At 45.3% G+C, this 17,879-nt stretch overlaps 1 protein-coding gene and 1 long non-coding RNA gene across 5 annotated transcripts in view; one reads left to right on the top strand and one right to left on the bottom strand.

Annotated features, from left to right (window-relative positions):
- The window catches only part of BICRAL (BICRA like chromatin remodeling complex associated protein), a 105,160-nt gene that overhangs the window by 7,286 nt on the left and 79,995 nt on the right, over positions 1-17,879 (top strand). The window contains exon 1 of one of the 2 annotated variants that reach the window (XM_070456419.1): positions 14,631-14,704. The exons of the other annotated variant lie outside the window; for it this stretch is intronic. The gene's annotated coding sequence lies outside the window, so the exon portion shown is untranslated. Of the gene's footprint in view, positions 1-14,630; positions 14,705-17,879 lie in introns of those variants that run through there. 2 annotated transcript variants of the gene reach the window in all.
- On the bottom strand, positions 7,351-14,566 carry LOC139031434 (uncharacterized). 3 transcript variants are annotated; one of them, XR_011483916.1, is made up of 3 exons: positions 14,334-14,566; positions 13,357-13,581; positions 7,351-8,622 (listed from the first exon to the last, which is right to left on the bottom strand). It is a non-coding gene; the product is annotated as an uncharacterized lncRNA (long non-coding RNA). The 3 variants fall into 3 exon arrangements; XR_011483915.1 differs by lacking the exon at positions 7,351-8,622 and adding an exon at positions 10,158-11,805; XR_011483917.1 differs by lacking the exon at positions 7,351-8,622 and adding an exon at positions 10,158-11,477.

Here is a 17,879-nt window from a genome sequence, read left to right as displayed (position 1 = left end):
ACCAGGGATCGAACCTGTATCCCCTGCATTGGAAGGCAGATTCTTAACCACTGTACCACCAGGGAAGTCCCTATTAATAGACTTTTATTTTATTCAACTTTTTGGAAAAAAATTTTGTGGGAGAGGTAGTCAGATTTATTTTTTCCTGGCTTTGTTGAGATATATTGTGTGAGTTTAGGGTACTCATTGTGATGATTTGACTTGTGTGTGTGTGTGTTTGCATTTGTTGTTGTTGTTCATGTCCAGCTCTTTGCAACCCCAGGGACTGCAACATGCCAGGCTCCCCTGTCCTTCACTCTCCTCGAGTTAGCTCAAATTCGTGTCCCCTGAGCCGGTGATGCCATCCAACCATCTCATCCTGTTGCCCCTTTCTTCTCTTGCCCTCAATCTCTCCCAGCAGCAGAGTCTTTTCCAACGAGTCAGCTTTTTGCATCAGGCAGCCAGAGTATTGGAGCTTCAGCTTCAGCACCAGACCTTGTAGTGAGGGGAGGATGAGCCCTTCTTTTACTGTATGTATGACTGAGCCACCGGGGACTCGTGCATTGTTAGCTGTGGGGCTTCCCTGGTGTCTCAGTTGTGAAGAACCCGCTTGCCAATGCAGGGGACTTGGCCTGGCGGGCTGCAGTCCGTGGATCGCAAAAGAGTCTGAGCTGACTTAGGGACTCAGCAACAACATTGTTAACTGTAATCAGCATGCTATATGTTACATCTCCAGAACTTACTCATCTTGTAACTGGAAGTTTGTAACTTTCTGTTTATGGCTGCCTTGGGTCTTCACTGCTGCACTTTCTCTAGTTGCAGTGAACGGGGGCTACTCATCCTTTCGGTGCACGGGCTTCTCACTGCCGTGGCTTCTCTTGTTGAGGAACACAGGCCCTAGGTGCATAGTTGTGGCCCACGGGCTTAGTTGCCCCGCAGCATGTGGAATCTTTCCAGACCAGGGATCCAACCTGTGTCTCCTGCATCAGCAGGTGGACTTCTATCCACTTCACCACCAGGGAAGTGCCTGGAAGTTTGTATTGTTATAGCCACGCTTTCCGGGAAACAAACTCAGGACAATGCAGATAGTGGAGTGCAGTTTATTACACCGGCGGGCCCAAGGCAGAGTCTCCTCTTAGCCAAGGACCCCGACCAGCATTTGTGAAAATCTTTTATACCCCATGTGTACGTGTCTAAACCCACCACCCCAAATCCCTTGAGGCTTACAAAGGAAGGGTAAATACAATCACAATAACCCCATCATTCACGTGTTATGTGTTCAAACAGTTAATAAGCCCGCGGTTACATTCCAACCAGTTAATAACCGATAAGCCTATGGTTACTTTCTGATAGATACTGTCCGGAGGCAGGGGTGATTAGTGTCTGTTTTCTCTTAGGTGATGAGTAACCTGGATATGATCTTCAAGGTTCCCCTGTCTGGAGGGGGTCTTATCCTTCCATTGTCGTTCCCACAGGCGCTAAGCAGAGAGTTCAGAGTCCACTGGAGAGGTGGCCGAGCACGATCAGCACGGACAGGCCTCAGATGGAGTCAAGGCCCTATGAATTCCTTCTTTAGTATCTTTTGACCACCTTTGTCCATCTCCCATCCCACCCCTGGAAGCTGCCAATCTAGTCTCTGTTTCTCTGGGTTCAACTGTAACAACAGACTTTTAAGAACAGTCATCTATGTTTGCTGTGTTCAGATTCTCAATCTCATTCCCTCCTTAGTCTCTTATCACCTGCTTTCTGTCTCTGCTGCTTCACTGGGAAATCCCCCTTCCCTCCTAATGTTCAAGTCCATTGTTCTTGGTAGCTCTCAGCACTGGATAACCAGTCTCAGCGCTGGATAACCCCTTCTCAGAGGACAGCTCCCTTGTTCTGTGTGTTCTCTCTCCATCCCTGATCACTATTCTTCGTCTTCTTTACTAGCTTCTCTCCACCTACCCTCTAAGGATCCACGGGGCCGGATTTCTGTCCTGGTACCCAGTTTCTAGCTCCTCACACCTCCCCTGGTGAGGTCCTTCTCCCAGGGAACCGAGTCCTGTCCTTATGCTGATTGATTCTGGAATCCCTGGCTCCTCCTGCTTCTCTCCTGAGCCCAAACTTGGACTTCCAACACCCTTCTTGATATTTCTATGTCTCCATATTTCTACTGTCCAAAATACCTATTTTAAGATGGCTTCAAATGAAGTCCTTATTGTCCCAGTGATGTCCTTTTTCTTCGGTTCATAAGTTTCAGTTTATTGCTGTGTAGCAAACGAACTCACAACTTACTGGTTTGAAATAGCAGTAACTTATTTCTCACAATTCTGTGGGCTGAACTGGGTCTGGAGCCTCCAAGGCCACCTCTCTCATGTGTCTGCGGCCTTGGTACTGCCATCGGCCTGTGCACCTCGTCCCCTCCCCCCAGCCTGTCTCCTGCCTCAGTCTCCTAACATTGTTATTGGGCTCCAGCTTCGCATGGTGCCTGGCTTCCAAAGAGCCAAAAGTAGGTGCCACCAGTTCTCTTCAGGCTTGAGCTGGAATTGGTGCAATGTCACTTCGTTTGGTCAAAGCGCATCACAAAGCTGCCCAGATTCAAGACAAGGAGAAACAGACTACACCTCTTGACAGGTGGAGCACAAGTCTTCAGAGGGAGGGAAGGAATTGTTGGCAGATCGTAACTCTTAGCAGGTAATACGGCACCTTGTATTTAAATAATTTTGTGAACTCTCATGTGGCATTTACTTGTGCCAGGCAGTGGCTGACCATGTACACATATTACTCCTTTTGGCCTTTGCAACATCCCTGTGATATAGGTACTACTTGTGACCCGCATTGAGCAGATGAAATGAGGAGCTGAAGGTGACTTCCTTAGGATGGTGAGCGAGGAAGAGGTGACGCTAAGACTTGAATCGAGGTGGGACTTCCCTGGCGGTCCAGAGGTTGGGGCTTTGCCTTCCAGTGCCAGGGGTGTGGATTCCATCCATGATCAGGGAGCTATGATCCCACATGCCTCTTGGCCAAGAAACCAAAACATAGGCTAATTCATGTCAATGTATGACAAAAACCACTACAATATTGTAAAGTAATTAGCCTCCAACTAATAAAAATAAATGAAAAAAAAAAAGAAACTAAAACATAAAACAGAAGCAATATTGTAACAAAGTCAGTAAAGACTTTTAAAAAATGGTCCATATCAAACCAAACCAAAAAAAAAAAAAATTGAGAAAAAAAGACTTGAATGGAGGCCGTCAGGTTCTTTTCATGCCCCCTGTCTGGTTATGATACTGCATCTGGTCACAATCCTCACACCACAGTTGTAGTCTTCTGAGCAGGAAATCAGTCATCCACAGAGCCTCGTTCCTCCTCACTGGGCCACCAAGCCCCCAGACACTCTCATTTCCCTCCCCCTCTCTCTGCCTCTTTGTCTCCGCCAGCTCCCTGTCTTCAGGCCTGAGCCCCCTCCTCATCTTCTTCCGGGTGGGCTATTGCTCTAGATCCCCATCTGGTCCCTGGCCACTGCGCCTCCCTAACCTCCCCGGCGCTCCCTGCCTCAGCTACTCACTGCCCTAAAATTCAAGCTGGTTGTGTCGCTTTACCTGAAATTTGCCTTGACTCCGCTGTCTGATGCCGTTCAGAGTCTTTGGTGAGGACGCCGGCCCTTCATGACCTGTCCCCAGTGTACCTCTCCCGCTCTTCTCCCATTGCCATCACCCCAGTCACACCATCCTCTGCCGTTACACCCACACTTGAGCCCCTTCACTTCCATTTATTCCTGCCACACTTATTCAGTCAGCACTGACTCTGCTAGGCACTTCCGGAGGATGAAGGTGCTATACTGATGAACACACAGCGGGTCACCCTCAGAGCTTACAGACTAGCTGTGGGATGCGGACGATCACCAGGTGGTGATCCCATTATATGCTATAATGGGAGAAATCTAGGTCTGAGCTCACACAGGATCACCTAACCCCAGAACAGAGGCATCGAGGGAGGGAGTGTCTGTTAGGAAGCCTAAGCTGGATCTTAAAGAATGAGTGTCATCGGACCAGGTGAAGGGAGAAAGCAGAATAGCTCAGATACTGTTCTGGTTGTGGAAAATACTGCAGTGAATGAGACAGAAAGCCACTGGCTTCAAGCCAGGATAGCTCCAGGGCCTCTGATGGCAGAGACTGGGCATGTGCCGCAAACCTGTCAGATGTGTTGGACTAGAGCAGTGTTCTCAGCCATGGCTGAGCGTTAATATCACAAGGGGAGCTTTACAATCCCCAGATGCCCGGGGTCTTCCTCTGAGTAATTCAGTCACAGTGTCTGGCAGTGGGACTGTGATATTGTTTTTTTTTTTGTTTTTTTTTTTTAATATTGGGTCAGTCATCCTTACCAGTCTTACTGAGTTTTTCTTTTGTAAGCACTGGTTGAGTTGCATGCATGCTCAGTTGCTCACTTGTTTCCAGCCCTTTGTGACGCCATGGACCCCTTTGCTCCTCTGTCCATGGAGTTTTCCAGGCAAGAATACTGGAGTGGGTTGCCATTTCCTTCTCCAGGGGATCTTCCCAACCCAGGGATTGAACCTGGGTCTCCTGCATTGGCAGGCAGATTCTTTAACACTGAGCCACCAGGGAAGCCCTGGGTTTTTTTTTTAAAGCTCCCCAGGTGGTGGTGCTGGGTAACCAGGCTCATAAGCCACAGCTTATGAGGAACTAAAGATCAGAGATGAGGTTAGAAAGGTGAGCAGAGGCCAGACCACCAAGGGTCTTGTAAATCCTGTTAGGAGGTTTTGTCTTAATCATGAAGGCACTAGGATCTAGTGAAGGACTTAAGCAGGATAATGACAGGATCAGATGGTTCCCACCAACCTGCTGCTGCCCTCCCCCACCTGCCCCTGCCTTAGAGATTCAGTCTAGATGCTCTGTGCTGAGTGAATTCAATGGAGCAAAAGTAAAGTGATGTCCATTTGGAAGCTGTTGCAGGAACCAAGGAGAAACGTTGGTGCTGGGCTACTGTGAGGGGAGTGAGGATAGAGAAGGAAGGGGAGATGTCTGAGAGACTTAGAAGGAGACTAGACAGGACTCAGGGATTCACTGGAGGCAAAGGCTATACGAGAGCAAGGAGTTGTGGAAGGTTCTGGCTTGGGGAGCTGGGTCTGTAATGGGCTTGGTGCCAGGACGAACGGGTTTGGAGAGAGAGCTGGTGGGTCCACGTGGGACCTTGTTCCACCTGCTCCCTTGTTCCACTGCCTGCAGTCTTGTACCTTTTCTTCTCTTGTGACAGGGCACTTGTCTCCCACAAGAGCTGTTTTACACATCTCCTCTTCCAGGAAGCCTACCTGGATCCTGCCCTCCTTTGGCTCTGGGCGAGTGTCCAGTTGTAAAGTCAGTATCCTGCCTGTATTTATAGGTATCTCTATAGCTTGGGCTCCTTCAAGGAGGGATGTGTTTTATTCTGTGCCTAACACAACACCTGATACATGTTAATAAATGCTTGTTAAATTGATGAGGGATGGATGGAGAGTTGAGCCAGAAGCAAAGCTTCTCCCTAGGAGTGTGAATGGAAGTGGGTCGGGGGCTTGCTGTTCTCGTTCCTAGGGTAAAGAATAGGAGTCCAGAGGCAGAAAAGAGGATGTTTGCTGAGCTGATCAGAAAAGAGACCTAGTTAAAGACGTGCCAATGTGCTGACTGACATAGAGTGTTATATTTAGTAAGCTATCTGAATTGTCTTTTTTTTCTTATCAAGGTATAGTACTGTATAATATATAGATTTCAGGTGTACAACATAGTGATTCACAGTTTTTAAAGATTATATTCCATTTATAGTTATTATAAAATATTGGCTGTATTTTCTGTGCTGTATAATATATCCTTGTAGCTTGTTTATTTTATACATAGTAGTTTGTGCCTCTTAACCTCCTACCGTATCTTGCCCCTCCCTACTTCCTTCTCCCCATTGGTAACTACTAGTTTGTTCTCTAGATATGTGAGTCTGTTCTGTTATGTTCACTAGTTTATTTTTTTAGATTTCATATATAAGTGATGCCATACACTATTTGTCTTTCTCTGTCTGACTTATTTCACTAAGCATAATACCCTCCAAGTTCTTTCATGTTGTTGCAAATGCAAAATTTTATTCTTTTTTATGGCTGAGTAGTATTTCATTGTATGTGCATGCACCCACATGTGTAAGAGTGTTTATCACATCTTCTTTATCCATTCATCTGTTGACAGACACTTAGATTACTTCTACATCTTGGTTATTATAAATAATGCTGTTATAAACATCATTTGAGTGCACGTATCTTTATAAAGTAATGTTCTCTTTTTTTCAGACATATCCCTAGGAGTAGAATTGCTGGGTCATATAGTAGTTGTAGTTTTAGTTTTTTGAGGCACCTCTATTCTGTTTTCCATGGTGACTGCACCAATTTACACTCCCACCAAAGGTTTGAGTTTTTGAACGTGATTTCAAATTTCTCTCATGTCAAAAGTCGCATAAATCTCTTAAAGCCTTTCTGCATTCATTCTGTTTTTGATGTCTCTTCCTGCCAATGAGGTCTGATTGTGGCAATAAGTAGATCTGAGTTTAAATTCTGATTACTTGCTATGTGACATTGGGCATGAGACTTAATTTCTCTGAACTCACTTTCCTCCTGCTGAAAAGTAGAGATAAAGAAGAAGATATATTTCTCCTGGAATGGCTGTGATGTTAAAGTAGTGGGTGGGAAAGTACCAAGTATTGGGCTAGACCTGTGGTGGCTCCTCAACAATTGTTCCTTTCTGCCTTCTGGTCACCAGAGCTTGGTCCCTTTGCACTTTTCAGCACCCAGGGTCAAGGGTGGAGCCAGAATATGTTGTGTGTACTAAGATTTTCTCATCAAGGACCCTGTAATGATTTTCCTAGGGACAGGTCTCTGGCCTTTCCGCAATTCTGGGGTGTATATGGGTAGAATCTACATGTAAGTAGAACTTCCCTAGTGGCTTAGCTGGTAAAGAATCTGCCTGCAGCTCAGAAGACCCAAGTTCAATCCCTGGGTTGGGGAGATCCCCTGCAGAAGCAAATGGCAACCCACTCCACTATTCTTGCCTGGGAAATCCCATGGACAGAGGAGCTTGGCAGTTCATGGAGTTGCAAGGGGTCAGACACGACTGAGTGACTAACCCTTTCACTTTTCACTTTACATGTAAGTAGTTGCTGCAAAAGAAAACCAAAGAATTCTACAAAGTCAGAGCTGGGCAAGTCCTGAGGGATCCTCAAATTCCAGGACAAAACCTTTCTTATATAGTAAAGGGGGAAAATGAGGCTATGTAATTTTTTTTTTAAAGTGATGATTCATTTAGTTTAAAGAATTGTGAGATCATTTGCTTTTTTTTTTTTTCCCAGTTTCTTTTATGAAAGCCTTTTTCATCTGTGAGATCTTCAGTTTTGAGAACCACTGATCTAATCTTACTTCACTTTACAGATAAGGGAACAGGCTATGTGACATTAATGGAACGTGAAGTATTTTCACAAACTATAAGCCCTTATTTGACTGCAGGCGCCATGAGGGCTGCAGTTGTGTCTCCTGTTTTTTTTACACCCCATAGTCTCTGCACATGGGCAGATCATGCCTGGCATGGAAAGCTCACAGTAGTTATCTGTTGGAGGAATAAGTGAAATACTCAGCCCAGACACTCCAGAATCCTAGTTTGTAATGATATTTATTCTAACTGATGGAACCAGTAAACCCCTTGTGGGATCCTCTGTCGCCCAGCAGGGCAGGTGTTCAGTGAATGAGCCCCCAGGCCACACAGAGTTCAGGCACGTCCAGGAAAAGATAACCCAAGAACCTGAAGGACAGCAGGAGCTGCCAGGCGCTTCCCTCATATGATCTCATTTAGTCTTCACGGTCACCTTGCCTGGAGGGTAATAATTTCAAACAGCACAACTTCAAAATTCTTTACACGATACAACCAATTTTTATTTTATTTTTAAAATTTATCTATTTATTTGTTGTTGGCTGGGCTGGGCTGCCTTGCTGTGCACAAGCTCTCTCTAGTCGTGGCCAGCAGGGGCTACTCTTTGTTGCAGTATGTGCAGTATGTTGCACGTGGATGTGCTTATTGTGGTGGCTTCTCTTATTGCAGAGCACAGGCTTAGGGCGTGCAGGTTCAGTAGTTGTGGCACATGGGCTCAGTTGCTCTTGACCATGTGGGATCTTCCCAGACCAGGGATCCAACCTGTGTCCCCTGTATTGGCAGGCGGATTCTTATCCACTGTACCACCAGGGAAGTCCCAGAAGATATAGCCAAATTTTAATTCCCAAACAGATGTGCATTTTTAAATACTGCACATGGAAGGTGGGTGGGTGGGGGCGATACCTTTTCAACCTCCATTTTTTTCTTCTTCGGTATAAGGGGAATAATGACCCACAATGTTTTGAGATGGGTTTTTGTAGAAATGCTCATTTGCTGAGATAAAATGCTTTTAAAATGTCCTGGCAATTGAAAGTTAAAGAAGCAAAAATATTATTCCTCTTCCACTTTTCTGCCTAGAAGTTGAAAGTTTCTCTTCTTTAGAAAGAATTTTATTATTTTCTACAAAGCCCCACTTTTATGTGAAATATCATCTGCTTTCAAATTGCAGGTTCCAACACAATAAGGTCATGAAATCCGTTTAGTGGATAGAGGTCTGCATTTAAAAAAAGACAAAAGAAATAGAATGGAAAATATCACAGTTCATTGTGTTGCATAAGTAGGCTTATAGTATACATATATAGTTTACATATACATATATGTTACTTGCAGGATAAAATGTATGTCTTTTTAGAGTTGATGGTCAAAAAAGTTTGGAAAAAAGGGTTTGGTGATGATGCTTTGCACATTATGGTTCTCAGATGTGCTCATTGACATGGATAAAGGGATGTCTTGTGTCATTAGGATGTGGCAGCAGTCTGGAAATGTGGCTGCACAGTGGGAATCCTTCTGTGCTGCCGATACTTCCTCCTCCTTCATTTGTCAGGATAATGCACGTTTGCTTACAGAATATGAAAGATGCCAACTTGGACATGGGAACAATGGCACATACTGTTGAGGACCATGGGTGTGTGATGGGAGCTACCAGATAAGACACGTGTGTCTGATAAGTGTGAGTTCTGCTCTCCGGGAGGGATCCGGTGGTCCCTGACCTGCGGTAATTTAAAATTTGTTGTTACTGTTGTTCAGTCGCTAAATCGTCTCTGACTTTACGACCCCCTGAACTCCAGCACGCCAGGCTTCCTTGTCCTTCACTATCTCCTGGAGTTTGCCCAAACTCATGTCCATTGGGTCAGTGATGCCATCCAACCATCTCATCCTCCCTCATCCCCTTCTCCTTCTGCCCTCAGTCTTTCCCAACATCAGAGTCTTTTCCAGTCAATCAGTTCTTCACATAATGTGGCCAAAGTATTGGAGCTTCAGCTTCAGCATTGGTTCGTCCAGTGGATATTCAGGGTTAATTTCCTTTAGGATTGACTGGTTTGATCTCCTTACAGTCCAAGGGACTCTCAAGAGTCTTCTCCAGCACCACAATTCAACATCCATACATGACTACTGGAAAAGCCATAGCTTTGACTGTATGGACCTTTGTCAGCAAATTAATGTCTCTGCTCTTTAATATACTATCTATGTTTGTCATAACTTTTCTTCCAAGGATTGTCTTTTAATTTCGTGGCTGCAATCACTGTCCACAGTGATTTTGGAGCCCAAGAAAATAAAATCTGTCTGTTTCCACTTTTTCCCCATCTACCATGAAGTGATGGGACTAGATGTCATGATCTTAGTTTTTTGAATGTTGAGTTTTATGCCAGCTTTTTCACTCTCCTCTTTCACCCTCATCAAGAGACTCTTTAGTTCCTTTTTGCTTTCTGCCATAAGGGCGGTGTCATCTGCATATCTGAGCTTATTGATGTTTCTCCCAGCAATCTTGACTTCAGCCTGTGCTTTATCCAGCCTGGTATTTTGCATGATATACTCTGCATATAAGTTAAGTAAGCAGGGTAACAATGTACAGCCTTGATGTACTCCTTTCCCAATTAATTTGCTGAGGCACTGATCTGAGCACATCCCAGGCTTGTGGGTGGAGAGAGACAGTGATTTAGCTTTTGAGGGAGCCACGCCCCCTGCCCTCCCTCTGCATTAGACAGAGCTTGTGAGGTTTTCTAATCTTTGTCTTTTTTTTTTTTTTTTTTTGGTGGGGTGGGGTGGGGGTGGGGATGGAGTATAATTGCTTTACAATTGTTGTGTTAGTTTCTGCTGTACAGTGAAGTGAATCAGCTATGTGTATACATATATCCCTTCCCTTTTAAACCTCCCTTCCACCCTACCCCCATCCCACCCCTCTAGGTCATCACCAAACCTGAACTGAGCATCCTGTGCTTTATAGCGTGTCTGACTCTGTGACCCCATGAACTGTAGCCCCCCAAGTTCCTCTGTCCATGGGATTTCCCAGGCAGGAATACTGGAGCAGGTTGCCATTTCTTACTCCAGGGGATCTCCTCAGCCCAGGGATTGAACCAGAGTCTCCTGCTTTGGCAGGTAGCTTCTTTACCCCTGAGCCACCAGGAAGCCCTATTCTTTATCCTGTTGTTGTTCAGTTGCTGAGTTGTGTCCAACTCTTTGCGACCCTATGGACTATAGCACACCAGGCTTTCCTGTTCTCCACTATCTTTGTCTTAAGAGCACTATTCTCTTAAAGTAATAAAAAGTTGGTTTTTGTGTGAAGAATGACCACAAAGTGAGAGGTGAAGTTTGAGTAAAGTTGTGAAGATAAGCCAAGAAAGATAGCCTCTTGACAAAGTTGCGATTTTCCCAGGAAACCAACTCCACGGTGAGAGTTCCCAAGTCCTGCGGGGTTGGTGATTCCTGGCACTCTAGAGACTGTCAAGAGCAGGCGTCCCCTGGTGGCTCAGACAGTGAAGAATCTGCCCGCAATGAGGGAGATGGTCAAGGGCCTGTGGAATATGCTTGATGCCTTTTTAGAACCTGTGGGGGTAAGCCTTGATTTGAGGCAACATTCATTTAGCATATAACCTCTGGAAGATAGAAATTTAGAGGGTAGAAATCTTCACTTTTATTTAAAAAGAGGACAAAACATGCACTTTGTGTGTGTCTTTTACTTATTAATTCCGGATACTTTTTGATCAATTGCATTAGGAATGACTGTGTTACATTCTCTGCTATGATCTTTAGGAAATTTAGGATAGACCTGTCCATCTCAGGTCTGCCCAAAGCTGAGTCCTTCTCAAAACTCTGGGAGGGAGAGGGAGAGTTTGGGACAGGAGACAGATTATCAGTGGACAAATCAGGACCAAATTCTGCTCCTTCCTTTGCATGTAGATGCTGACTCTTTTGAAAGAAGGACTCTAAAGTCACTGGTGGGTTAACCCATGTGCCCTTCTTCTAAACCATATAAACTCAGTAACTGGAGGGTCATCCCCATCCCCATTCTCCCGTAGTCGTTAACCTAAAGCTTGCATTCTGTAAGGTACCTGTGAGTCATGATTGCAACTGTAGAAAGAGAGAGAAAGAGAAGAAAGGGAAGTGCATGTTAGTTTATCAGGATATGAGAAATTACACTTCGATTTTTATTTAAAAGAAAAAAAAGTTACGCTGAGATTCATTCATTATTGCTGCATGATAGACGTCACCAGGAGTCTGACTCTGCTCTTTCAGCTCTGCACCTGCAGAGGCTAGGTGGACACCTCTCCTGACCATCATCAGGGGAAACTTGTTCCTGCCAAGATCCAGGGGAAACTTGTTCCTGCCACCTAACTGACTGTCATTGATTTGGTGGCCATTTGTTGAATGCCTGCTACCTCCAACATCAGCCAGGTGCCTGGATACAGAAAACATGCAATGAATGTTAAAGTGTTGATGCAAGGTGCTTTATTCGGCCTTGAAATGAGGGGAAGAGAAAAATGAACAAAGCCTAGTCTCCTTGAGGCTCATGACCCAGAGATAGACAAGAAGACAATTAATTATAAGTCAAGTCAACCCCAGTGTGGGTTATAAAGGAGAGAGAGGAATTCCGTGGAAGTACAAAGAGGAGAGGGAAGAGGGCACAGTGAGAGAGTGGAGTGAGAGAAAGTGGGCAGAGGAGGCGCCCAGGGGAAAGGGTGCCAGCAAGGGCAGAGCCGGAGCTGAGCAGTGTGGGCACCAGTTGCACTGGAGGAACTTGGGGTGATGCCAGGCAGCAAGAAGGAGTCAGGAGGTCAGGAGAAGTGTCGAGGTGTGTGGTGGAAGATGGGGCTGGAGTCTGCAGTCATTCCCAAGGCACCAGGAACCATCAGAGGTTTTGAGCAGGGAGCAAGGCATCAGGTGCTTTGTGTTTCAGGAAGGGAAGTTGAAGAGGATGGATTGAAGCAGGGTGAAGCCTTGGGGAGGCTCCTGCAGTGGGTCACTGGATAAATGACAGGGCTTGACCGAGGGCAGTGGAAATGAAATGGAGGTTACGCCGGAATGATTTGTACTCGAAAGCCAATCTCTGAATTTATAATGGGCATGAACCTACCCAACCACTTGAATGATTAGGTCAGCTGGCCAGAACACAGCTTTTTAAATTGAAGTACATTAATAATCAAAGGATTATTCGGTGAAAGTGGAGTTAAGGCAAAAGGAGTTTAATGTTCTGAACAGACCTTCCACTCGATCTATTGCTGTCTTTGCATAGCGGTAGTTACAGAGCTGAAGTCTCTGGTGAGTTATTACTCTTCTCTGGAAAGACCCTTGGCCTGCAGGAGGAACCGCTCCCCTGGCCAGCACCGGAGAAAGGCCGTATTCGAGGATCTTTTGGTTTCAAGAAAAGGAACTCACTCATCAATGAGCAAGTAAAATGGGAAATAATTATAAGGAAGGGGAATCTTCCACCTCAAATACTAGAAAGGCGGCCAGACTTTCTGGGGCTTAGAATATCCCAGCTCCTTTCTCCTCCCCACTTCCTTCCCTCCATGTCCACTGAGAATCTGCTTTCTTCTGGACACATTGGCCTTTCTCCTCCCATTCACTTGCATGGACCCCGTTATAATTGCCCCCAAATGGTGGTCTTGACCCCTAGTCAGACTTACAGTCTGCTCCTCACACCTGACCCAGTTTCTCAAGTACTAAAACTTTGAGAGGATCCCATTGTTCCAGCTTGGGTCAGGGGCCTTTCCCTTATCTAGTCAGGCTGGAAATGTGACATGATAGATTCTTAGAGGAAAAAAAAAAAGTAGTCAACCCTGGATAACTCTAGTATACTGATACTATTGTTCAGCTCTGTTCACTGATTCAGTATATTGGTTGTCTTTTGCTGTATAACAGAGTACTCCAAAACCTAGCAGCTTAAATAATAAGTGTTTATTATATTATATACCCAGTTCTGTGAGTCCAGAATCCAGGGACAGCTTACCTGGGTGTTTCTGCCTCAGAGTCTCTCATAAGGTTGTTGTCACACTGTTCCGTGAGGCTGTCACCATCTGAAAGGCGGGCTGGGGGCTGACCTGCTTCCATGACAGGGAGGAAGCCTCCTTTCCTCACTGGCTGCTGGCTGGTGACCTCAGTTCCTTGCCATGGCTATGTGCCCTTAGGACGTGGCAGCTGGCTTCCCCAAGAGCGACTGTTCCAGAAGGAGCACCTAAAATGGAAGCCGCAGCCTTTTATAACCTAACCTCAGAAGTGACGATCACTAGCGCCCTGTTCTGTTGGTCACACAGACCAACCCTGGTGCAATGTGGGCAGGGGATACACAGAGGTGGGGATACCAACAGCTGAGGCTCATTGGGAATCACCTTGAAGATCCGTTAGCACACTCAGTCCGCAGACAGTGATTTAGTGCCTGTGTGTGTGCCAGGAGCTATAAACTGAGAGCTTGTCACACAGAGTTTCCGTCCCTGAGGAGCTCACTGTCTGGTGGGGGGACACCTTATTAAAAACACCACCATGTGTCCTCTGAGCCACCACACTTATCCTCATGAGATTCACATCTGTTCACAGCAGTCTCTCATTTAACCATCCTCAAGTAGATCCCTTGTTTGCCCAGATGGAGTTTTGGTTTGCTTTTTTTAAGTCACTGCCACAATAAGAAATACATTTTATATCACAAACCAGTACATACATAGACACATTTATATTGGAAACAAATTTCACAAAAGAGTTTACACCCTCACTGCCCGCAATATATTCAAATATTTCCTACTCTAGGCAATTTCATTTTTTGCGAAAGTTGGTCACAATCTCATGGATTTCACAGCCTGTCGCGTTGTGGAAAGCAGTAGTCTAAAGAAGTCCAAACTCTCTGCCACGCACAACAAAGCCCCTCACCATCTACCTGTCTGCAGCTCCTCCCCATTCATATTAATAATGACACCCCACAAAAGGCTCCTCTACCTGGAGCTCTCCTCTCCTTCCCCACATGGTTTGGAGAACTCTTACTCATCCTTTAAAGCCCAGCTTTAAAGTGAGACTCCTCTTCCTGCTCCATCCTCTGGCCCCCAGAGCATTTCCCGGATACTTGGTCCCTCCTCCACTTCCAGCCTCTCCTAGGGCCAGCTACTCCGAGCCCACCTTGTGTTTTCACTGAATCTCTCTCAGTACGTTTAGGACATTGAGCAAATTAGCATCACACAAATGACGGTGCTGCAAATGAGCGGTGTGCAGAGTTGGGGGTGTTGCAGGCAGGTTTCCTGTCGATGGAGCCACGTGCTGCAGAAAAAGGATCCCTCCCCCACGGCCGACCGTGTCCCGCTCATCCATCACAGGTATAATTCGCACCGGAACTGGCTGCCGGGGTTCATTACTGCTGTTCATTTTAGCTGATTTGGTTTCTTTTTCTTTCTCCTTACTTTTTTCTTGTGCTTGTGTCGATGGGGACAGCCTAGTGAGAGAGGGAGCTTTAGGCAGCAAGATAGAAAGGCCTCTATATCTGCACCCGCCCTGCAGGAGGGGGGTTTCCTTTCTGAAGTGGTACGGAAGGAGGGTTTTGAGGTTTTTGAATATTTGCTTCTGAGTATCTTAAGTAAGAGATTTGTTTGCCCACATTTGTACTATCTTGGCAAGCTAGCAACCTGACAAAATATTTTCTGGTTGGTTTTGCCTGTGCCGTGGTTTTTATTTTTGAGGGGAAGAAAAATTTACACCTTGGTTAAATTGTTCTGAAATACAACGGCTGTTGTTTTAAATTGCTGTTAACTTCAAGGGTTGAAGCTAATATGATTTCCAGGCTCATGGGACTTGCTGATAGACTATGCTGTGAACCATAACTAGAAATGAAAAAAAAAAATTAGACACGCGCAAAAGCAATTAAATTATTCCTTCTCCAATATTCTCATTTCTGCATTTATTAACGGCTGGGTAACTACCCAAGGATATGCTGACTTCCTTGTGGTGTGTGCCTGTTAGGGGGAGGGAAGTGGGGGTGGGAGACAGACTGTAAACAGATCATTACTGTAGAGTGTGATAAATAGTCTATAATAGAGTATGTATTACATACATAGAGAGGGGAGTTATTTATTCACTTTCAGCAGTATTTTTCAAATGAAGGTTGCCTCCCTTAGTGAATCATGAAATCCATTATAAGGTGGCAAACAGCATTTTTAAAAATGGGATAATAGAGTAAAATAGATCAAGTTGCATCCTCCACAGGAAGTTTAGGTACTGTTTTTGGAAAACTTTGTTTCAGTTAGGCATCTACTTCATTGCAATGTGAAGTCTGTTTCTTGAGATTGAGTTGCAGGCAGAGATATTTGAAAGCCACTGAGGGGTGGAAGGAAGGCTTCCCAGAGGAGGTGGCATTTGAACTGGGCCTTGGAGAATGGTGGGCTTGCCCCAAAAGAAGGACAATCCAGGCAGAGGAAAAAAAAAAGTGAAAAGTGAAGGTGAAGTCGCTCAGTCGTGTCTGACTCTTTGCGACCCCATGGACTGTAGCCTACCAGGAACCTCAGTCCATGGGATTTTCCAGGCAAGGATACTGGAGTGGGTTGCCATTTCCTTCTCCAGGGGATCTTCCTGACCCAGGGATCGAACCGAGTCTCCGGAGAGGTTTTCCTATGCAGAGGAAGAAGGCTATGGCCAAATGGGGGAGGAGTTTGTTCTTGTCCAGGGGTGGGTGTTCATGACTGGACTGCAGGGTGGGGAGAGGAGTAGCTGCAGGTGCAGCTACAGGCGGGTAGAGCCAATGAACCACTTGAAAGTACAAGTATCAGGGCCTCAGTTCTTCCAGAAACTCCATTTTTCTGCGGATGGGCTTGGCCATGGGAATCTGTGTTTCTAATAAGCTTCCCTGGGCAGTGAGGTGCTAGTAGAGGTGTGGCACCAACAACTCTGGGTTTTTGAAAGGTGATTTGGGGCCGTAATTTAGATAGAAGATTGACTGGAGGGAAGGGAAATCGAGAGACCAAGCAAGAGAGAAGGGCCTGAATTTAGGTGAGGCAGTCGGTGGAGAAAAGGAACTAGGTTTGATGGAGACTTTGGAGGTGGGCTGCCTGGGTTAAGGGCGATAAGAGAATAAGAAGTCACAGGTGGTTCTAAAATATGTAGGCAGTACATGTCCTTTGCTTTGATCGCCCATCTGTGAACAACGTCCTGGATGTTAGACCTGACTCAGGTTAATCTAACTCTACAAGGGACTGATCAGTATATCTACACTGCTAGTGGACTGGTTCGGTTTACAGTGACCGAGGTGCCTTAACCTTTTTGGGTACAAAGGTACTTGTACCTTTGCTGAGCAGTATCAGAGGACCTGGGAAATGGCACCAGAAATTAGAAGATTTAGAGAAGAGAGAATTGTATGGTCTGGGAGGTATTTCATGGAGGTTCTGCAATTGCCTGACCGACTTTGCCCTGCTCACATTAGAATGTGATCAGAATACTTGTGGAAGTGATACAGTGTCTCTGCTCCCTTGGTTTTTTTTTCTTCCATGTTGAAGATGTATCTTGTGTGCTTTGCACTTACTTATTTCTTTGTATTCGATTTGTATGTACAAGTCATCTTTTAGGGGTAGTTTCTTCTTCCTATATCTTCCCTCTTGGTTTCATTTTCAGAAAGGACACTTTCATTTATTTACTGAGCAAGCCCCTTTGCATGGGTAGCCTATCTTCACGGTTGGCTTTCTCTCCAAATTCTGAGCTTGTGAGACCTCTCCGCTACTGTCTCCATGACCCACGATCCTGCTGGGCATGGTGGAGTGGAAGGGACACTCTGCTGAGGACATGTCCAGAGTCCCGGCTCCACAGGGGCCTGGGAGCCGGTGAATGATGCTTCCCGCGTGTGTGACGCCTCCTCCAAACCTAATGACTGTCCTCCCCCTCACATATTCAGTGGGGAAACAGGCTGGATTTGTAAGACAGCAAGGCCAGTGGGAGTGACTGTGCCTCTGTTTTCTTAAACAGTTCTTCTATATTTCTCATCCTTATACTAGAAGCTTGTAGGAGTTCAGATTTTTTTTTTAAGTCTGTCAAGAAAAATAACCAGCTTGAAATATGTCAGGACTAGAATAGCCTTAGTCTCTACAAAGATGATTTAAAATGTTTATACTCATGTATCAAATTAAGTAATAATGTAGGCAAGGTATTGAAAACATTTGTAATCACTCCAGCAATTTGCCTACTTACCACTGCTTTGAAAACAATTCCATGTTACTTCTAATAATAGTATTAACAACCACAACAGTAATGGCAACTAATATTGAGTATTTATTGTATACAGGCACTAAAGCAAGGGTTTTACATCCCTAATATCATTAAACTCTTCCCCTACTGACCCAAGATACAGATACTGTCACCTTCATTTTACATATAAGTAAACTGAGGTGAGAGAAGTTAAAAAAATAGGCCACGGTCACATGGCTAGAATGCAGCAATGATAAAGCTCTGATTGATGAGAGAGGAAGTGAAAGAGAGTGAGGAAGAACTTATAAACCATTAGGCAATACTGCC

This window comes from Odocoileus virginianus, chromosome 27 (genome assembly GCF_023699985.2).
Source record: "Odocoileus virginianus isolate 20LAN1187 ecotype Illinois chromosome 27, Ovbor_1.2, whole genome shotgun sequence".
Taxonomy (NCBI): domain Eukaryota; kingdom Metazoa; phylum Chordata; class Mammalia; order Artiodactyla; family Cervidae; genus Odocoileus; species Odocoileus virginianus.
Note: the sequence above shows the minus strand (reverse complement) of the source record. Positions and strands in the feature narration are given on the sequence as shown.